Source organism: Trachemys scripta, chromosome 23 (assembly GCF_013100865.1).
Source record: "Trachemys scripta elegans isolate TJP31775 chromosome 23, CAS_Tse_1.0, whole genome shotgun sequence".
In the NCBI taxonomy this organism is placed as follows: domain Eukaryota; kingdom Metazoa; phylum Chordata; order Testudines; family Emydidae; genus Trachemys; species Trachemys scripta.
In genome coordinates this window covers 15,777,965-15,801,376 of record NC_048320.1, presented here as the reverse complement: position 1 = coordinate 15,801,376, position 23,412 = coordinate 15,777,965, and positions in this window count along the sequence as shown.

Genomic DNA, 23,412 nt, shown 5'->3' with positions numbered 1-23,412 from the left:
CTGCTCAGGCTCTTAGCAGTTCCCTGTCCCACCATCCCTGTCATTTTGGTTGCTTTTGAAAGGCTATTTTGCTTGAAAGAAAAAAAAATCTACCTGTTCTCCAGATTCTAAAATTCAGTGCCTCTTATCAATGAATTAAATAAATTTACTGCCGCAGCCTGGGCAAGTCCTGCCTTTTTCTGGGCTAAGATTTGCCCAGCTCTGAAATACGGGGAAGTGGGGAGGAGAGGGAGGGAGCCTGTTCCAGCAAGAAAAACCTTTCACAAGGAGACTCTCTCTCCAAATTCTGTTTCTCAACTTTGAGGCGTCCCAACTCATAACAGGGAGAAGAGGCTTTTACTTCAATAGACAACCCCATCCCCAAACACAGACTCCAGGCTAAGTCCCAGGGAGCCCAAGGAGCTGTATTTATAAAAGCTTCCATGTTCGACTGAGTTCCTGATGGGGCCTGCACCACCAGCCCTGCCTGATTACCCTCCTGATCACCTGCTGGCTAGCTAAAAAGGGAGTTAAACCTCTATCTGCCAGGGCCCAGTAGGGCCTTTGTGGCCTGTTTCACAGGGGTACCTAAGGAGGCTACAGCTAGCTCCCAGGAAGAATGAATTAGCTCCTATAAAGCACTGGAAGATGCTGTGTAGTGGCAGAGTATTGTTATTAGCAGTGTAATTGGAAACAGCCTTCACTTCCCAGGTTGGGGTCCACATAGTCTTCTTCCAGAGGAACAGGGGCAGATGAAATCCCTGGTCATTCCTGCCCCCATCCCTTGGCTCTCTTGCCAGAGGGACTCCTGAGCGCTCCCAGCTCCAGCCTGGGAAATGCTAGGAACATAATCTCAGCTTTATAAACCCTTCTATCCAGCCCTTGTCTGTGGGATTCAGTTACTGGATGCAGTGTATGGAGATGAATATGTTTGGCACTGCTCTTCGCTACCTGTACTTTCACTCCCAGCCAGGCAGGACAGAATAATGTGAGCTATTTATTCAGCTGTACCTCTCCCTGGATCCTGGGGAAAGAGGATGTGTTCCGGCCTCATTAATCACTTCTTTCTTAGCCGGAATAAACAGGAGGAGCTGCGGGTGGTTGTCTCTGCTGAGGGGGTTCTGCAGGGCTCAGAGTTAGCTGAAAGGGAATCCCCAAACAAAAGAATTCTGGGGCTGGAAAATGCTGGGCTGGTTGGGCCCGAAGGTGCGATATGGGTGTGAGCAGCTCCCATTCAGATGGGCCAGGGGATGCCAGGCTGTCTGTCACTTCTTAATCATTAAACATACTAATATTTACAAACAAAGGTCTTCAAAGAGAGTGGCCCAGAGGCAGATGCAATGGGCCAGACGGGGCTCGAGGAGCAGAGGGGTGCATTACAGACTTCCTGCTTTATAAATCTGTGTGTCCCCAGCCTCTGCTTTTTGACTGGCTGCAGGAGTGCAGGATGTGGCAGGGCTGCAATGGGCCTCTGTGCTCTGTTAATCTGGAGTCAATCAGGCCAGTCATAAAAGCACAGACCCCTTCTTCAGAGCTGTTAACCTAACTGTTCATACATCCTGACCCCAGGGAGCCGCTTCCTCCTGCAGACTCCCTGCCCCAGCACCGCACCCACAGGGCAGGCTCAAAAAGCAGCAGCAGCAGCATTGCCCCCAGTGCAAAGGGGAAGAAACCAAAACGTGCTGCAGCCTGAGCACTCTCAGAGACTGGCCCTATTTCATAGTGGCTCCATGTGAATCTGCTCCAGGGAAGTCTCAGAACCAGGCGCAGGGCATGACTCGGAAGATGCTTCTCATTATCCTTATCCGACTCTATTCCTGCCACCATCAGAGGCTCCTTGTCCTTCCTTGAGTACAATTCAGAACTCCACATCTAGTTTTCCAAACTGCAGCCAGCCTCCACTGATTCCCCTTTGCTAGGCCCAGCCTCCTCTCTTCCCTTTACATGATTATCCAGGGGAGAGGACTCGGCCCCTGCTCTTCTCTCCTCTATTCTCCACTGCTGCAGAGCTGGGCAGAGCAGAGAGATTGCTGGGTCACTCATGCTGCCCCATCTACCTGTTACCCTCAGTCTCTCGTGAAGAGCTGCCTTTTCCCAGCCGCTCCTGACTTGCCCTCCCATTGGTGGCATGGAGCTGGACAGAAGTTGGGCATGCAAACCACAGGTAGGGAGTGGGATGTCTGTGCAACTCCTTGGGAGAACAGACAGGATCCAGCAAGTTCCTCTTCACGGAGAAATCCAGCGCCGATAAAAGTCATTTGTAATGTTTGTGAAAAGTTGATCATGGTTGTGCATTTCTGAGGCTATTTTCTGTCCCTGGGACTTTCCCCTCCCCTGTCTCATTCCTCCCGGAGAACAAGAGCTGCTTTCTGCCAGTGGGCAGCATATTCCCTTCAGGACTAATGCACTGTGCTTCCTGTTATTCTCTGCTTCATCCCAGGTGGGAGGGGGCGGTGAACAGTGTGGCTTCTCAAACTAGGGGGATTTCCGTCCTGCCTGGAACAGCTGCTCGGCTCTTGGTTACCTTGTCCTTTGGCCCTCTCCTGGAGCAACACACAGCTCTGGTCTCACATTTTCCCTCCGTCCCATGCCTAGGAAGTCAATAGACATCTAATAAGACTCGAAGAGTCTCGTGGGAGATGCTGTAATGACATCCTCCTCAAATAAAGGACTTAGGAGAGATTTCCCAGAGTTAAAAACACATTTCCACCAGTAACGTACATGTTAAATGACTCTCCAAACCGAGCTGCCAGCCAAAGCAGGGGCTTGAGCCTTTTCACAGAAAGCCCCATTTCCCCCATGCGGTGGAGCAGGAGGATCACTATATCAAAAGTACCCTGTGAAGGCCAATGAATCTTGTGGAGCAGCAGCACTTGTGAGGGGTACCCTATCCACGACCTTCCCAGAGTGAGGGGAACCCACCCAGTGACCCTGCTCATGGTGAAAAGACATCTCACCAGATCCGGGCCTGTGGGCTGAAGGATCCCCAAAGACAGCTACGTCTGGGGCAAGACTCCATGGCAGTAATGGCTTTTACATCACCACGGAGATTATGTGAGCAATCAAGTCGAAAACCTAATCTAGCCTGAAAGCTCTTTTCTAATTTGCCCGTAAAATGCCCTGCCCAGCTGTGGTGCCTGAGAAATAACAGAAAACAGCTGTCCAAAATTTTGTGAGCTGTTGTGTCATTCCAATGCAACTGGGCCAGCCAACTGGAATATATCCTAATAAACCCATCCCCTGGAGTAATTCACTCCAGCCCAAGAGGCACAGACAGAATTTTCCCCTCTCCAGGACTATGCCAGGACCTTGCTGTGAAGGCTTCTGGTGGAATGCACTGGTCCATATAGTGGATATTGCATTCACAGGGGATCAGGCATGCAATATATCCACATTTGGGACCAGTTGGCCATTGCTAGACATCTGTGAACCTTAAACACACTTGGAATTCAGCTGCCATATGACGTCACTGCGCTGGAAGGTCAAGGGCCCCTGTAGCTCATCAGGAGTGAGATGAGTTGGGCCACCTCAGGGTTTCATGGGAATTAACATTCCCAGCCTCATTGAAGATGGAAGCCCTTTAAGCAAAACAAATATTTTAAACTTCATCCAGGTCTGGAAAGGGACTAAACACTGAGAGGGAAACAAACATACACGTCAAGGGGAAAAGGATGTGGTGAGAAAGTTGGAAGCACTCCAGAGCTCTGCTAACTCTGTTGCCGAACACGGACACATGGCTGTGCCCAGCTCCACGCTGGGAGACCCAGTGACACGGGTCCATGGGTGACAGAGCTCCTTCAATCACAGGCTCTGTATTTTACTTTTCCTGTTGTACTGTTGATGTCTAATGCCGCACTGCGGCGACTGGTGTGAGTAAATACTGAGGGATTCTAATGAAACTCAACAGAGTGCCTTTGAAAGAGAAACCCTTCGTCATCTGAGAGTCCCCCAGACCTCAGCCACCTCCCCTCAGTCTGCTCTGGTTCTGCTCAAAGACATGGAAAAACCTCCATGTTCCAGAGAGAGAGAGCAAGAGAGCAAGAGGAAGCCAGAATGGGGATGGGGTGTACGAGTGGGTGGGTGAAAGTACGAAGAGTTACTGGCTTCGACTGGGAACACAATGTACATGAAGTACCATCCCTGAACATTTCAGTGACATGTGGGCCTTTGAGTGCTAGATATTGCTTCCAATACTGCCATCTGGTGGTGGTGACTTATAGCATTTAAACCCCATCAAACTCCTGTCCACATGCAGACTCACCACAGAAATTAGAGAAGGAAAAGACCTGTTAGATCAGTCAGTCCATCTGACAGTACAGGATTGTTCCCTACTGGGCATTTGCTAGTGTCTTTTTCCGTTACACACAAAGATTTTCCCTGGCTTTTCCCATACGAATAAATCACTGCTCAGGGCAGAAATCACCGTTTCCACACTGCTGCCAACATCCCTACAAGTAAAAGTGCAGACCACACTACCTGCAAGCTGGCAGTGCAGCCTGAGTTAAAGCTGTCTTTCATGGAGCCAGTCAAAAATTTTCATATGAATTTTTTGTTAGTTTTTCAAAACCATTTTTTTTCATGCACAATGTGCTTTTTTTGTTTCAATACATTTTTACTGAATTTTTTAAAATATTTTTTGCTTTCTGCAAAATAGGTTTTGGTACATGAAAGATTTCAATCACCATTTTAATAAGATTTCCTATAAAATTTTCACACCCTCCCCAAAAAAATCCCTTTAATTAATTGAACATTTTTGAAACTATGAAAAATGGGTTTGTTTTGAACATTTTGAAATTAAAACAAGTCCAAAATTTTACTACTTTTTCATTAAAATAGGTTTTAATTTTTTGACCAGCTCATCTTTCAGATTTCTTTACAAGATGCATCTCTGCATTTGGGGACACGGTCACAGTTTTTAATGTTATAAAATGCGTCCTGTCCAGATACCAACATCATCCAGACTATCCAGAGAGGAGTCGTCACTGGACAAACATAACAGAAACAGAAATACAGCTTATTGGTCACCAGTGCAGTTGCTGCAGAGAGTGCAGCCCTGAATACATCTCTGGGGTTTGTACATTTCACGGACTCTCCGAAAATAAATGCAATCAACAGCTGATAACTATTTCTTAATCTTAAATGTGTGTTGGGAGTGAGGAGGGGGACCAGAGCACCCGGGCCACATGGAAAACCCAGAGCTGTGAAACAAGTTCTTAGTCTCTGCACATCTTCCTCAGACCTTGCAATATGGCTGGATTCCTGGCCATACTGCATCCCAACCCACCAGCCAATAGCCAGTACCCCCTGTGCATTGTGTAAAAGCCATGGGCTGGGTCTTACTGCTGCTCAGAGACTTCTCCCCTGAGTAAAGGGACACTACTGTGACAGCATGGAAGGCTCCTTGCCCCTTCCCTCACCCCATGAATCTGGCCCTTTGTGACTCAGAGCTGCGTATCCAGTTTCACTTGCTCACTAGAGGGTAAACTTGCAGCGTCTCCATTTAGCTGCAGTGTTCTACAGCAGTGGTTTTCAACCTTTTTTCATTTGAAACCCCCTAAAAAAATTCAAATGGAGACGTAAACACCTTTGGAAATCTTAGACATAGTCTGCGGATGGACTATCCCAGTGATCAGCGAACCACAGGTTGAAAACCGCTGCTTTAGAACAGAGTTCAGAAATGACCTTGAGATGCACCAGGTGACAAGCATGCTTTTGGAGAGTGGCCTCTAGTGGACTGTGTATGTCATTGCAACCCCATCATAGTTTTCAAGAACACATGTATGGGTGTGGTTGAGAAGGGAGAGGGCAGTCCTGTGAAAAGTGCAGCAATATCTTTAATGAGCACAAAGGCTCAGGTAATGGGCACGTCAGACATATGATGGCTTAGATACATAAATGGTTCTTTAGGGTGGTGCCAGAGGTTGGTCTGCTCTGTAGCTGGAACAAAGCGGTCGGGGGAGAGGAAGATTCTGGGAATAGGCCAGCAGACCAGGTTTTAGGAAATGGCAAAATATTCCTAGGTGTTGGGAGGGGCCTGGAACTGGAGCCAGGTGAGTTCTTCTGGGGGAATCTGCTCCTGAATCACTCAGCTGCTTTTGAAAAGGCCCACCTGTTTATTTTAAACACTCTGCTCTGGCTTAGAACCTGGGACTTGTTTGTTGCAACTTCCCCACTGCACAGGGAGGGCGCTCTAGAAATAAAGGGCTAGCTCTTCTGCCAGTAGATATTGGGGCACTTCCATTGGAGTGAATGGAGTTAATGCCTGCTGAGTATTTGGCCCCATACGTAGTAACAACAGAAAGACCTTTGCTAGCAGCTCCCACTGTGTCCTGAGGGCAGTTGACATGCTGAATTGAAGTGAAAGGAATAAAATCAGATGAGCTATTAAGGAAATGAAGAAGGTGCAAACAATTACACAACACTCAATAAAGGTAAAGAAGAGGTGCCCAAACACAAACACCATTGGTGGGGAAGGTGTATGGGGCCCGTGTGGGGTAGCTAGGTGGGAGCAGAGGAGCTGTTAGCAGGTACTAGCAACTCTACCCATCATGGCTGAAGTAACCACCAATAAAATCTAATCAATGAAATCCCTTTTAAGTTGGTTGGATCAGTGACCCAGAAAATAGCTCCCCTGCAGAAAAGGAAATGATAGTCAATAAAGGGAGAAGTCAATGGGAAAAATCTATTAAAGAGAGTGAGCTACCAGGAGACCTTTGGTGTTAACTGAAACCTTTTGGAAAGAAGCCACAAAACTCACAGCAGACTTTTAACCCTTCAAATCCCAGCTTGCCAAAGCACAAACAACATTCATGCCATGCATTGGCAGAGAATATAACCAATGTCCTGGCTCTACCCCTGCCGTCTCCTGCCAAAACCCCACGTGTGCCTGACAACGATGGGGGATGGGGCAGGGTTATCAGGCAGGCAGAGCCTCAGGTTTTGAGTCTCAGTTAAAAGACCCAGGCACATTAGGAATATATTACTAATGGACAGACCCTGCTGAGATTTGAAACCCACTACACCGTCCCCTTCAGAATATACGACTCAGCAGCAACCCTGAAAGCTGCTGTGATGTTTCATTTTAGGCTGTGATTTAGGAGCAGAATCCCACCAGAAAGAGATTCCCCCAGAAGAGCTCACCTTTCTCCTAGCTCCAGGTCCAGCTCCATTTTCGGTCCCCCTTTCAGTGTTTTTCAAGTGCTAATTAAGAAGTTTCATAGACCCCACCCTCCCCATGAAGCAGGTAAGTGGGGAGGACACATCCCTTAGGGGAGGATTTATTAAAAGGAATACTCTATATCCTAGTAAAGAGGAGAGGATAGAAGCTGATGAAGTACAGGTAGGAGCTAAAGAGCCCTACTCAATTATATCACATGAAGGCAGACAGCTAAATATTGACACAATTTATAAGTGCTTGTATACAAATGCAAAAAGTTTAAATACTTGGATAAGTGAACTTGAGTGCCTGGCATTAAATGAGGATATTGATCTAACCGACATCACAGAAACTTGGTGGAATGATGATTATCAATCGGATACAGTGATACCAGGGTACAAAATATGTAGAAATGACAGAGTAGGTCATGCTTGTGGGAGTGGCGCTATATGTGAAAGAAAACGTAGAGTCAAATATAGTAAAAATCATAAATGAATCAAACTACCATAGAATCTCTATGGATAGGAATTCCACGCTTGAATAATAAGAGTATAGCAGGAGGAATATACTACTGACCACCTGATCAGGCTGGTCATGGTGACTGTGAAATGTGTAGAAGGGCTACACAAACAGAAAACCCAATAATAATGGGGGATTACAACTATTCTCATATTGACTGGAAACATGTCACCTCAAGACAAGATGCAGAGATAAAATTTCTAGACACCATTAATGACTGCTTCTTGGAGCAGCTAACGTTGGAACCCGCAAGGGGAGAGGCAATTCTTGAGTTAGTCCAAAGTGGTGCACAAAATCTGGTCCAAGACGTGCATACAGCTGAATTGCTCAGTTATAGCGACCATAATGTAATTAAATTTAACATCCTTGTAGATGGGAAAATACCAAAGAAACCCACCACCGTAGCATTTAACTTCACAAAGATAAACGACACAAAAATGAAGAGTCCAGGTAATCAGAAAGTAAAAGGGAACCGTCACAAGAGTGAAATACCTGCAAGCTGCATGGAAACTTTTAAAAAACACCATAAGGAAGGGATAGATAGTAAGACAGAAAAGATCATAATGCCTCTGTACAAATCCATGGTACGCCGACACCTTGAATACTGTGTGGAGTTCTGGTCGTCCCATCTCAAAACAGAGATGTTAAAATTGGAAAAAGTACAGAGAAGAGCAACAAAAATGACTAGGGGTATGGAGCAGCTTCCCAATGGGGAGAGATTAAAAAGATTGGGACTGTTGAGCTTGGAAAAGAGACGACTAGGGGGGTATGACAGAGGTCTATAAAATCATGACTGGTTTGGAGAAAGTGAATAAGGAAGTGTTATTGACCCCTTCACAAAACACACAAGCCAGGGGTCACACAATGAAATTAATAGGCAGCAAATTTAAAACAAGCCTAAGGAAGTATTTCTTCACACAATGCACAGTCTACTCTGGAACTCATTGACAGGGGATGTTGTGAAGGCCAAAAGTGTAGCTGGGTGAAAAGAAAAATGTTCATGGAGGATGGGTCCATCAATGGCTATTAGCCAAGACAGACAAGGACCCTACCCCATGTGCTGGCTGTGTAGCCTCAGACTGCCAGAAACTGGGACTGGACGACAAGAGATGGATCACTTGATATTGCCCTGTTCTGTTCACTCCCTAAGAAGCATCAGGCAGTGGCCACTGTCAGAGACAGGATACTGGGCTGAATGGACAATTGGTCTGACCCAGTGTGGCTGTTCTTATGTGTCCCATTTCATAGATGGGGAGACTGACACATGGTGAGGGGAAGCAACTTGCCCAAAGCCAGCCAGCAACTCAGTGATATAGCCATGAATGAGACCCCAGGAGTCTTGACCCCAGGTCCTTTTCTCTAATCCCTATAGGCCTTTCCCTCCCCAAAGCCAGAGATGGAATGAGCCCTGCATGCACCTGGGTAAGTGAGGCCCCTGCCAAATCTGAGTCCGTTAATTGTTCCTGTCACAGTAGCCAGGCCCCTGATCTGCCCTGACAAATTCCCTCCTTTGAACCCACAGGGCCTGAACCTCTCTTGTTTTGGTTGTGGCTCAGGCTAGAGCACAGAGGGGCACATGTGATTACACCAAAGGAAGTGCCTCATTAAAGGTGACTTGGAAGAGTGAGCCTCTGGGGGTAGTGAATCCCACAAGGTTAACTCTGTAAGTGCCACTGCCTGACAGCAGAAAGGCCACCCCTTCTTCTTCCTCGTCGATTAAAGGTGCCCTTTAATCTCCCTCTGTAGGTGCCCCACCCCCAGCTTCACCCCAGGTCCCAGAGAAATGACAGGGGAGATTATTTCCAGGTTGTTGTTTCCAGTTTAATTTCCTCCACTCTAATTAGATTGTGAGCACTTTGGGGCAGGAATCGGGCCTCTCTGTTTGTACCCGGCCTGGCACAACGGGGACTTGAGGAGCTTGATTTCTATGATCCAATCCAGTAATTCTGTGCAAGGAGCTGGAGGGACTGAGAGCCCTGGGGGGCGAGGGCTTCTGTTTGTTCATAGAGCAGCGCCCTTCACACGTGCCTTGCCCTGATCCAGAGAGCCTTGCGCTGGGGGCGAAAACAGGCCTTGGGCCTGGAGTGGCCTGAGCTGGGGCCGTGTGTTGCTTTGGTTCTCCAGCTTGCTCTACGGCTGGTGTTGGATGCTCTCCTTTGTTGATCCTGCCCTGCTAGGGCCCCACTGCTGTAGCACTTCTGCTCCCCCCATCACAGCAGAGACGAGAGCAGAAAATTAATGCTGAAGCATTGGGACTTGGAAGTAAGAGACAAGAGGGAGGAGGAGGAAGGTGCTCTAGCCCTGTTATCTTCCCGGCTGGTACAAGGCGCTGGAACGGAGGATGGCAGACTGCTGTCTGCTCCCATTTCCCTTTCTCTTCATTTTGTCTTAGCACATCCCGAACAGACACATCTCTATTTGCTGCCACAACTGCCCTGGTGCATTATAACAAGATGACAATCAATTAACTGCTCACTCTATTGCAATAAAGAAGCCACCCAACCTTATATAACTCTTTTTAATTGTTTTCTTACATTATAACATTTTGCTAAACTTATTCTGCCATAAGTTATATCGTTTAATTTCTCAAAGTGCTAATAATTTAATGGCTTCCTTCCTGCAGACAAAGTGCCTGAACTGTCTTCTCCCATTCAGAAGATTATAAAAAAGGAGCTGGCATGAATACCTAAAAAGGCCATTTTGGCTGGAAAACAGGTTTCTCCGAAGTCTCTATGTTGGGTCTGAGACACAGTTGCAGAAGCGCAAAACACCTGTCCACTGCTGTCTCCTTGTGACTAGGGTGTAGATTAATTGTAGTCAGTCACCTAGTTACAGGATTGTTCTGTAAATATCAAGTCTCACACGCAGAATCCTGTGCCTGTTGGGAAGCCATGAACCATCTCTTGGGAACAAAAGTGGAAATTTCCTTCAAGTTCCTAAGAAGACATTTTATGCTGCGACAAAGCTTAGACAGATTAGTCTGTAATTCTCAGTGCAATCACTTTACACTTTACATAGTTGTGCTTGAAAAAATGAATTTACTAGCAGGCTTTGATTAATAATCTGCTGTCTGCAATTTAGACTTCCCTAGTCCTCTGCCAATTATATTCAACCTGTTTCTAGGAATGTGGATTGATTATACCAGGGCTGTTCCTGGCCTTCCCTAGGCACAGACCTTTCCTAATTCCAGATTCTGTCTGCAGATGAGTTATGATGGGGATGCCATCAAATATCCTTCTAGGAACTGGGACTGTTTCACTTAACAGCTCTGGCTAGACTTAATGCTGCAGCTCGCAGGGTTACAGACCCGGGGGCAGCGTCCGATTCAGTCAGCTCTCTGACAGTGACACATCTGTGGGGATAGATCAACAGCTGATAATCAGATTACATTATTAAAATGAAATAACGTATTAGATAAGAGGCAGTTGAGTCACTAGGACTCATGCAGCCTGACCACTGTGTCTTCTTACCCTACCACATCTCCGAAGGTCAGCAGGATTATGGCTGGTAGGTTCTGGAATGGGAGATCTCCAAGTAACATCGAGGCCTGCTAGAAGTGGTGTTGCCATCACTGTCCTTTGAGCTAGTACCCGAGCAAGGTGGGGAAGGGCACAGTCATACCAGATATAGACTGTGTTGGCTGCAGTGTAAAATCATGGTCCTGATTCTGTGTGGTTCTTGAAGGTCCCGTGACACTTTGTGTAAGAGTTGTTGTGTGAACTCCACTGCCCTGATCAATTTACAGTTCTGCCAAACTAAACCCTGCGCTGCAGTTTCAGTTGGGTACAGGACTGTTCTCTTATTCTGTGCGTCGCATTCCTGCTTGCTGCAAACCAGCAGCTATGAGACACACCAAATTTTCAGTGGTAGCTAGTGTGACTGTGTGTAGTTTGAGTTAGTAAGTGCTTTGGGGTCCTGCAGAATGAAAGGCCCTACAGAAAATATAAGCTGTGTTTGTGATCATAATTGTAATCCATCTTTCTGTAGCATTCGCAGCTGGGAAGGCATGTGGGAGGAGCATGAGTTTCTTCTGGTTTAAGGATTTCACTTAACAAATTCGACAAATAACAACACCAGCTGGGATCTCATCTTTGGATATGATTCCTGTTGATCGTGACAAAGAACTGGCCTGATCCTGCAGAGCTTTATGCAGGCAAATTCCAGACAAAATCAATGGATCTTTTTCCGCATGAGGACTGCAAGATGATTTCTAATATTGATATGATCGATAGCAGTGGACAAGTCTAGGTAATACTTGCTCTCTAGCCCTCACTGGTACTTTAGAGATGTTTCATCTGTGCTGTGGTATAATGAACTCTTCCCAAACCAGCCCAGATTAGAGAGAGAGCCATTTCTATTGCTGAATGAGATCAACAAGAATTGCCACAACACCTAGCTCCCAGTCCTAAAGCAATGGCTGCAGCAGAAATGCAATAGTTTAGGTCGAGGGCGATGTATAAGAACGATAGCTAGAGCGTAAACTCACACATAATACCCTTTCCCCATGTGCTACTCAGCCCTTGAGCTGCACACTCTGCTCCACTCTCTTCCTAGAGCAGGTCAGGTCAGGGCATGCTCAGCAAGATTCCTGCCCAAGTCACTTCATATCAGACTGCAGGGAAGACACCAACCTGCCCAAAGGGCAAACAGCACAGGCTTGTCAGCAGAGCAGATTGGAGAGCTTTAACCACAACCTGGGCAGAGTGTGTAGTAAGGGAGCACTGCAGAAATAACAGAGTGCAGCAAAGGTGCAACACACACACACACACACACACACACACACACACACACACGAGTTATCAGCAGGGTTTGCCCCTCAGACCTTCGGCACCACAGCGCACTCCACCATCAACAGAGCTAAAGGAGTAGCCGAGTGAGCTGGTAGCAATAATAGGGTGCTCTCTTTGAGGCAGTGGACTGGCCACTAGCAGGGGTTAGAGCGCACTCTTTGCCAGTATGTTACATGAACATCCATGAAAATGATAACCAGGGACTCTGTGGTAGTCCTTCTGAGGACAGCCCCCTTGGGCAACGCTCATTCACCCGCTGGGGTTTCCGCTTTCACAGTCAACTACCCCTTCCGTTTTAGCTCCTTGCAGTGTCAGAAGCCACCTTGCTGTCTCCAGTCACTCGCCTCTTTGTGCAGACTGAGAGAGAGAGGCAGCCCAGGCTGGGAAAGGGTTAGAGAGGCAGGCTCCTTCTTTCTGACCCCCATTCCTGAAGGCTCTCATGTATGGAGTTCCATCCCACACCACACACAGGCATTGGAAACGTGTCTCTAGTGTTAGGATTTCTGTGTTTTCTCAGATATCACAGCACCTTGCTAGACAAAGATGGCTAATAGCAATAGGCAATGAGTAGACTTAACACCTTATTCAGGATATTCCTGTCCAGGGAACAACCGGGTATTGAAGAGTGGCTGGGCTGGTTTCACTCCAGATGTTAGGAAACCTGAGCTCTTCATCCAGCTGTGTATTATTATTTTTATAAAACGTGCCTCCCTCCTGCAGAACAGGGCTTTTTTTCAAAATTCAGTTTGCCACATTTTTAAGACATTTGCCATTTGTTCCTTTTGTGTCAGGATCTATGACTGAGAAATCTGCATTGTACTAACCATAAATGGTGCAATTTACAGGGCAAGGAGCTGAGAACCAGAACTGGCTTTTCTCAGACCAACAGGCTGAGGGGGCGGGTGGATGGGGGGGGTTTAGCACAGAACTTAAGTACTACCTAAAAAGAAACAAACCACCAAGCAGTGAAAGAAACATTGGACTCAGATGACACAGGTCAGATTGTTTGGGGTAAATCCATGGCTAGGCCTGAGGGAGCAAGACCCAACTGCCTTCTGTTTTATATTTCCCTTCAGTACTTTCACTTCAGCAGAATCCCAGTAATTAATCATCCTGAGTGTTAATTTCTGGGCTGTGAAGGATGGACACTGGAACCATGTGTCCAAGCCTGGTTGCTTGGGACTTTGATAACTAGACTGGACAAACTACAAGAACAAACACAACAGGGACCAGTCCGGGTCTGGCAGGAGGGTGAATCAGATGATCTAATAGGTCTCTTCTATCTATAACTTGTATGACTCTATGATTCCTTTGCTCAGCCGGAATTTTCCCATCCTGGCGTCAGCTTCTTTTGTACAAATGACACAAGCCCTCAGTGTTTCTCCCATTCCTGAATGATGCAGCGCCCTGCAGTAAGAATGTTAATGTCTATTTTGTTTCTATTTTATTTGTATGAGAGTTGAAGAAAAGATTTGCTCGCTAGCTCGCTCTGGGGCATGAGTCTTCCCCAAAGCTATTGTTGACATTGAGGGATAAATCAGAGAATTGACCTTGCTAGTGATAAGTAGCCTCTGTTTCACATTGAGACACTTAACTCACCAATGAGGTCAGCCGTCCTATGATAATTACTGCTTCATTCTATTACTGCATCTCTTGTATCGTAGCTTAATGGGTTTCTTTGCTCTTAAGGCAATGTGCTACCTGCTTTTTATTTCCATCCTAGGAGCTCATAATATGAATGAAACATCTCAAATAATTGGACTAAATTGCCCAGACCAATGGGGGAAAGACATCTTTTTAGTTTTAGTCATTTTTATGCATTTGCTCTCTTCCCTGCTAATTACAGCCTGGATAGAAGTATCGGGACCCAGAAGTAGCCTGGTGAATCCTGGCCATCATAGCCTGAATATTCTCCAGAGACCAAGAAGTGCAACAACCAGTCTGTTCCCACTATTGCAAATCCCATGCATTCAAAACGCATAAGTCAGGCCCCCAAAACTCCTGCGATTGGCTTGAAAATCATAATTTTTTAAACAAAAAAGATACATTTGGGGTTCTGTTTATGGCTTTCTGGTTTAGGAGCCTTTATGGTTCATGTTTTCCAGCTTTTCACTGCTACAAACTAGTCAGGAGCTGGGGTTTTAGGAGGAACACCAAATATCTCTAGACTCGCAATAAAATCTTGAGAGTTGTCAACACTGTGTTCCCATGGATTTTCCTTTGACTTTTAGTGTTTACGCTGATCCACTGCATGACACGAGGCTGAGGCTGTGGTCTAAAGGGAAAGATGAACCCAGAGGGTGAAGTTCGGCTCTGGGCGGAGGGCACCAGATCGAGGCCCAGGGACCACTTGGCCTTCTCCTAGCCCACTGCACAAGAGGGAATTGCACCTAGCAGGAACATACAGGCCAAGCTCCCTTAGGAGGAGGAGTCATTTCTTAGAAATTCCAGCAGCGAAATGGGAAAATCTCTATGATGACTGTTCCTGGTGGGATTCAAACTTCAGCCCAGCGACTAATTCATATTATCTCCCCAACTGACTTATGTGACACTTTGCGCCGGGCTCAAAGCGCTTTGAAGAATTGCAGACTTTGGATCAGATCCTGCTTCTGCTGAGTCCATGGCAAAATTCTCACTGAATTCCCTGGCAGAAAGATTGGGCCCTATCTACCGTAGCTACAAGGAATCAGACGGCTCTCATAAATATAGAGATAGATGTAGATATAGTCTCATATCATGTATGCATGCACACAGATGCACAGACATGCACAAACACACATACATATATACACATTTGCACAAGCGTGTCGCATCCAGGTGTAACAAGACCCCAGTCTAGACTGGTACCTCTGGGCACTACTGGAATACAAATAAATGATTAATAATAATAATTAATGGTAGCATTGCAACAGATTTTAATGAATCATAGTGAAAAATGGCATCACCATCCAGTTAGTGGAAAGGGTGACTCTACTATAACACACGCACGCCATGTCACACACAGCCACAGTCAGTGACACTCTCACATATTTGTTCACATTTGATCATAGTGGGAAAAGGGAAAGGAAAGCAGTAACTTTGCAGTAAACTGTCTGTACAACACAGACGTGACCCTGGACCCTGTAGAACATTTGCTTGCAGCCTGAAATGGGACTGGTTTTGTTTTAGGCTTTATATCCTGTGCAGGTGAGACAGAGCAGACCAGGGACTCAGAGAAGCCCAGGGCCAGGATCTGGGATACTGACAGCCCCTGGGCCCAGAGCGTTGGAAATATACCACCTTTCCACCTCGTCACACACTGGGATAAGCAGCAACAGGGCCCTTCCATTCCCTTTGCCCTGACAGCTGCTTTCAGAAAGCCGGTCACTAGCCATCCTCTCGCTAACATGCCACAAGGTGGCAGCCTCTCAAAGCATTACTGCGGTGGCTATGCTGGTTTGACTCGGGGTTCTGCACTCAGAAGGGTTAAGGGTCATGCTCTGTGGTAACCCAGAGGCTGTGAGGACGGTGATTCTCTGGCAATACCCAGGGCTGTTGTTATGGGAGATGATATTACATCACAGCCCCTCTCATCCTAAAGGGCTTTACAGAGTGCAGTGCGGGAACACACTGGAATCATGCAGCCACTGCAGGCCAGCCAGCTCTGGTGTGAAGGCTGATAACACACTGCGCAGTAATGCAGGAGGGGCAGCTTAAGGCAAGGACACCAGGGAAAAGCTTCTGTGAGAAGACTCTGAATCGCCACCATTTCAATTGCAAGGGCTGAGCTTAGCTGATGCACATGCCACTTGGTATCTGCATCAAGTGCTCAGGACGTGTCTTGCACAAAACTGCCTCTTACAACAGTGGGTCAAAGCCAGCACCCCAGTGAGTTGTCTCCTGACAACCGCAGCTGTAGCTTTGTTCCAGCCTAATCTGGGATAAACCACGATTGCGGGACTCAGTAACATGCTCTTGTTTGGGGTGACAGTCACTAGCTCTTTGCACAGGGTTGAATTTCACTCTGACTCCATCTTATTCAGGGCCTGTTAAACCCAGAAGCATCCACTAGGTGGCAGGATTCTGGCCAGAACAGAAAGGACAGGCCTTAGGTCCCCAAATGCATTCAGCATCCAGGTGAGGACATGTACCCTTCTTAAGCCTCAGCAAAACAAAATGTCTCCTTGGGGCAATGTCACTGGGAGCCCCATGTCATGTGCAAGCTCTGCAGCTCCAGGGCTCGCCCTAGTTCTTCCTCTGGCAGGAGGCTTGGAGGAGAGGAAACCAAAATTTGCTAGACACCTACTCACACAGACATGCCTGTCCTGACTCTCCCTCCTCCCTCGGCAGAGAACTGGACCCCCGTTCCTCTCAGTGCCTCTTTTCCCTCCATGGAGCTGGCTGGGGATAGCCAGGGTGGAGAACAAAGCCTGAGGTGGCACAGCCATTGGGAGAGGAGAAGCAGGTTTATCTCACTTCTCTGATTCCTCCAGCCAAGATCAATGAGTGTGTTCATGGAGCACCCTCCAAAGCAGAGCAGATCCCTTCTCCTTTGGGGCTGAGAACATGAGGAGGGGCACAGGGCCGGCTTTAAGAAGTGCGGGACCCGATTCGAATACCTGGCGGTGGTCCGGGTCTTCGGCGGCACTTCGGCGGCGGATCCTTCACTCGCTCCGGGTCTTCCGCGGCACTGGGTGAGTAAAAATTAAAAAGGCGCCGAAGTTAGGCGCTCTTCTTTAGGGCGCGGGGCCCTCTTAGGCACGGGCACGGGGCACGGTTAGGCACAGGGCCCAATTCTGGGGAATCGGGGGAATCAGCCGGCCTTGGAGGGGCACATAGACCTGTGTTGCACAGAACATTTGTCTGCAGAAACTCTGCCTTGTTCCCTTCCTTTCTGGGGGCTCTGATGAATGTCATGGAATGCACATGGTGAGTTTCATGCTGTGGAAGCATGAAGGGCCGCAGTCAGTTTTGACACACGAGTGGGACAGCCACCTTCTCAACACCCTGCAGCCGTCAGAGAGGAAAGGAAACTCTCCCATGCAACGGTCTGCCATTGAAATCATAGAATTATAGGTCGGGCCCTACCAAATTCATGACCATGAAAAACGCGTCATGGACCGTGAAATATGGTCTCCCCTGTGAAATCTGTCTTTTACCCTATACTATAAAAATACCCAATACTATATGGTAAAAGTATACAAAAGTACACAGCATTTCTCAGACTGGAGATCCTGACCCAAAAGGGGGTCACGAGGCTATTGTAGGGGTCACGGTATTGTCACCTTCCTTCTGTACCACTGCTGGTGGCAGCGCTGCCTTCAGAGCTGGGCACCAGGCCAGCAGCGGCTGCTCTCCAGCCACCCAACTCTGAAGGCAGCACAGAAGGAAGGGTGGCAATACTGTGACTCCCCTACAATAGCCTTGTGGCCCCTTTTGGGGTCAGGACCCCCAGTTTGAGGAACGCTGAGTCGTAAGGGTTTTACATGTTTATAGCGTGCTGTTTTCAAATACATATTCATGTTTTGTTACAACACCATGAAATTTAAGATTTAAATATCTGAAACCATGAAATTCAAGATTTTTAAAATGCTATGGCCATGAAATTTACAAAAATGGACCGTGAGTTTGGTCTAATTATAGGAGGTGGTGATGGGAAAGGCCGGTTGGGTCATTCTGTCCCTCCCTCTGGGCTCTGTGCAAAATTACACCTTACAATACCTTCTCCAGGGCTTCCTCCACTCTCAATGAAGCTTTCGCCACTTCCATAGCCTAGGGCACGCCGTGAGGAAATGTTTCCTGATATTCATTGAGTCACTCCTAGCTATGCCCTAACCCATTTCTTCCCCTCCTTGCCTTTTATGCCCTTCACATAACTGTAGATGGTTAACCTCACCTCCCTTAACTGACATTTGGCCACGTTGTACGTACTTAGTTCCATTCATTCTTTAATATCCCTGCAGACCCCTCATATTTGTTGACTAGCTGGCACAGTCACCTGTTCTCGATCCGAATTAACTAGAAACCAGACTCTCGGGTATCAGGCCCTAGACATTAATCTTCCCACCCATTGAGTCTGAACTGTGAGCAAAGCTTGTATTGAGGCTGCTTCTAGCACCAACAGCCTGTCTGGTCCAGCAAGCCATGGCTACATCCCTTAATAATAAAATTGTGATGAACTTTAAAGGCATCCCTTTTCTCCAGCCAGTTTGGCTTTGACACTGGCGTAGGGTGTCAGAATTCTGTTTCCAAGTGGTACTGAACACCTCAGATCTGAAACCTTAGCAATGAAGCAAACGGTGTTCCAGTAATATAACTAATAATCAGGACCGGCTCCAGGGTTTTTGCCACCACAAGTGGCGGAAAAAAAAAAAAAAAGCCGCGATTGCAATTGCGATCGGCGGCACTCCGGTGGCAGCTCCACTGCGCCGCTTTCTTCTTCAGCGGGAATTCGGTGGCAGGTGCTTCCCTCCGAGGGGGATCAGCCGCTGAATTGCTGCCGAACAGCCCGACGTGCCGCCCCTTCCCTTGGCTGCCCCAAGCATCTGCTTGCTGGGCTGGTGCCTGGAGCCGGCCCTGCTAATAATTAGCATTTGACACCACCAGCGGGGTGGCTTGAAGAAACCACATATAACAGACAGGACCTGGATGACATATCCTTGTCTGAATTTGGCTTTTTTATTAAATGTTTCACACCAGTTCTAACGCGGGTGCTGTCACTCTATCACTGTATTGTAGACATGCTCTGAGCTGAGTTAGGGGGAACAGTGGTTAAAACAACAGCAGCTCCATAAAGCCTTGTCTCTCACAAACCCACCTACAGAGCCTGGCTCTTCAGCTCAAGTACAGAGGCCCAGGCTTTCTGCTCTGGAGATGCCTGGTGTGTCAGCCAAGATACAGCCTCCTGAGTCCCATCCTCACGTCTTCTGGGGTTGAAATGAATGTAGAGGCCTGGCTATTGCTTCTCAAAGAGCTGCCTTCCACGACCACAGCCGGAGCACATACAACAGTGCCTAATGGGGGGGGGGGGGCTGTTGTAGCAAAATTGCACCTTGGAGGTAAGAAAAACTTGTACACAAGCAAAACAGGAAGGCATTTCTAATTAAAGCCTTGGATCATTTTTCTGACTCAGACCTCGCTGAACTGGCCTAGATAGACCCACGAGCAGAGCAGAGGGCAGTCTCTAGCTCCCTAATCAGTTTAGTTAATCCTTTAAAGTGATTTTCTTTGAGATGTGGATTTTCGAGGAATATGTGGAGAGGTTCTGTCAGGTGGCAGAGGTGGCTTTTCCTGTTCCTTTTCCCTGCCTGTCCTGTGTGTGTGTGTGTGTGTGTGTGTGTGTGTGTGTGTGAGAGAGAGAGAGAGAGAGACTGCATTGTCAGTGTCGAATATTCACATCCGTGGAAGGCAGTTATGCCTGACGCTGCACTGCGCTGCTGCGCACCTTGTGTGTCATTCACGCCAATGCAAAGTGGATGCACATGGCTGCCTGTCTGATCCAGGAGTGTTTTACACCCACTTTGCACTGGGGTAAATGACGGCACAAGGTGCAGGGCAGCAGACAGTCAGCCCTTGCCTAAGGCTTTGGGTTCCAAATGTCTCAATTTTCAACCATTCCTCCCCCAACCCTCCACCCCGAAAAATGGAAAAAAATTAGACAATAAAATGTACTTGTGGGGGAGGGGGCTCCTAAAAGAAGCTAAGCCAGAACTTGAGTTGCTCTAGTGACCCTACAGTAAATAAAACATTTGCCTCGTTGTCTTCTGTGCTACATTCCCTTGTAGCAAAAGAAAGAGGCCAGAGGCTCCCATTTCTGTTCTGGTTTTTGCCCTCTCGAGATTTCCTTGTCCATTTTTCTCCCATGTCCTGGCTGTAGGATTCTTTTTGGCAGCTCTCAGAATTATATTTGATGTGGACTGAGATTTTCATAAGCAAATATGAGCCAAAATCCCAGTTAATCTTGGAATTCACCAGCAGGCAATACCCTGGCTTACAAAGCACTGCTCAGCCTCTAGCCAGGAGGACTCTTGTGGCACATAACACCATTTTCTGCCCTTCCTTAGTGTGAAAAGTAACAGCCTTCAACACCTACTTACTAATGTGAGTGGAGTTCCACTTAGGAAAAAGTTTGTCTTCACTGCACAGAACTGCACCCTCCCTCCTCCCGCCCTCTTTCAACTGCAGCCTGATGACTTCACTTCCTTGGGGAATGCAGACTCTTTACCCTGAGGGTTTTTTACAAAAAAGAGAAAAATCTGCTTCTGAATATTTAGGGCCTGATTATCTTCTCACTTTTACTGTTGTAAATCAGGAGCAACCCCAGTGAAGCCAGCAGAGTTATACTGGGATAAAAACTGGTGTAAGTGAGGCAAGACCCCAGGCCCTAAAACTGTTGTGAAGTCCAGTTCACCAGAAAAAACTTATTTTCTCCCCCTAGGCTGGGCACAGGTGATGGGGGAAGGGAGCATCACTGATTGATGCTGTCCCTATCCTTGCCCCCTGCCAGATGTTTTCATAGCAGCAATGGAGCCACCCACTCATTCACCTGCCTTACAGCTGGAGGAAGAGTATTTGACTCACGGGTGCTTGAGCAGGGGGACAAGGTGGCAGTGGGAAATGGGATGGAAAAACAGAACAGATTGGTGGATGTTTGCAGAAAATCATGGGGAATTTTCCTGATTTTTCTAAAGATTCTTTTACAGCCTGGTCACTCACGCTCCTTGTCATGCTCCTTAAAGGCCCTGGCTGCACTATAAACAAAGCCATGGTTGTCGCCCATTCTTCATTACCTGTTCGGTCAGGAATAAACATGCTACAGCCATGTTAGAGAACTACTTTTAGCCTCAGTACATACCAGGGTTAAAAACATGTTTTTTTAGAAGGCTTTTCTCTGGCCCGCCAATCACCATGATGTCAGAGCACCACACAAACATTAATGATTTTATCCTCTCCAATCTCCTGGAAGGTACAGTTATCCCCCTTTTAGAGGCATGGAGAAATTAAGTGACTGGCCCAAGGTCACAAAGGGAGGCTGTGGTAGAGCTGGAAATGGAACCCAGAGCTCCTGAGTCCTAGCCCAGTGCAGTAATCATAGGACCATCCTTCCTCTGAACCTAATCCTGTCCCTGACTACCGCCTGCTTTCTCCAATGCTGTAGCAGAAATAATTCTTAATAGTGTTTAGGAATAATTCTGTAGTATCAATAATGCAGTTTGGTTCCAGCTGAAGTGCCAGAGCAAAATGTATTGTAACCAGGCGCTGAGACAATTGTTTCCCCACTGTAATAGGTTCTTAGGACTGGCTTCAGTCTTCCCCTTCCCCTGTAATAAGGGCTTGGCTGCACAGGAAAGTCATACGGGTGTAAGCTAAAGTGTGAATTTAAGCTGCTGTGGTTATACTGGTATAATTCCCTGTGTGGACACTCTTATTCTGGTATGAGTGACTATTTTTAGTTTAGCTTTTGTTGCTTGGGGAAAGGTTTAAACTAAACAGAAAAATGACACTTTTATACTGGAATAGAGTGTTCCCATGGGGTGCGGGGTGGGAGTGGAATTATACTGGCATCATTAGATTGGCATAACTGGCGAAACAGTCCCATGTAGACAAGGCCTAAAAAGCTGGTCTTTGCAAAGTCCTCTCTTGCCAGATGATCTGTACAGCAGTTAGGGTACTAAGCTTTGAGGATCATACCTCATTCAGGTGCCTGGGCTGCTGGACATGTTTCTCTCTCACCAAAATGCTGTGATGGCTCAAATGAAGGGTCCACACACTGGACCTGAATGGATGCAATTTCCACCCCCGTCTCCTCAGAAAGAGTCTAATCCAGGGGTAGGCAACCTATGGCACGCGTGCCAAAGGCGGCACGCGAGCTGATTTTCAGTGGCACTCACACTGCCCGGGTCCTGGCCACCGGTCCGGGGGGCTCTGCATTTTAATTTAATTTTAAAGGAAGCTTCTTAAACATTTCTAAAACTTTATTTACTTTACATACAACAATAGTTTAGTTATATATTATAGACTTATAGAAAGAGACCTTCTAAAAACGTTAAAATGTATGACTTGCACGTGAAACCTTAAATTAAAGTGAATAAATGAAGACTCGACACACCACTTCTGAATGGTTGCCAACCCCTGGACTAATCTCTCGGGAAAAGAAATCAGAAGTCTTCCATGCATCTTCTGCCTTCCAATACACTGCCCACTGGCATGGTCAGAGCAGCTGGGCATGGTGGGACTCGGAGCATGGAAGTATTATAACCACACCCATGTGTATTATTATTTATCGTTTATATTGCAGTCGTGCCTGGAGGCCTCAGACGCATCAGGGCACCATTGTGCTAGGTGCTGTACAACACATGGTAAATGATGGTCGCTGCCCCAAACAGATCACAAGCTGTGAGGGAAACCCCCAGTCTTCTGTGCTCCTTTTGATAGTTCTCCTGAGCCACTGGCTCATGGGGCAGATGGGATCAAGGCCGGTCAGTTAATAGCCAATGGTACTGACTGCCCTAACCAACAGATCAGGTACTCGCTTTGCAGCTGGATGAGCTGGAGGTGGCTTTGATAGGAGTGCATGAATTTTTCTTTTGAAATGATATGTCTGTTGCAATTAATCCTTTCAGGTATTGGGAGAAGAGTATGAAATCGGGTAGGTGAATGCCAGGCTGCCTATTTTAAGGTAAAAGGCTGGGGCTTCTCAGATTGTCACTAGTAGAGCCTTGGAGTCTCCTATGTTAACACAGTTGTGTGTGTGCGTGTGTGTGTGTGCGCATGCATGTGTGTGTGTGTGAGAGAGAGAGAGTGTAATACAGTAAAGATTGCTAGGAGTCCGTCTGTATTTTTCAGAGGTACGGAAAGTAAAAAGAAGACCTTTACTGAGGCCTCTTCTTCCTCCTGCAATATTGCTACTGCCAGCTGGGTGGGAAATTAAAACATTGTAAAGTAAATAAATATTGCAGTAGAAAATCCCATCCGGTTTAGAGGTCAGAG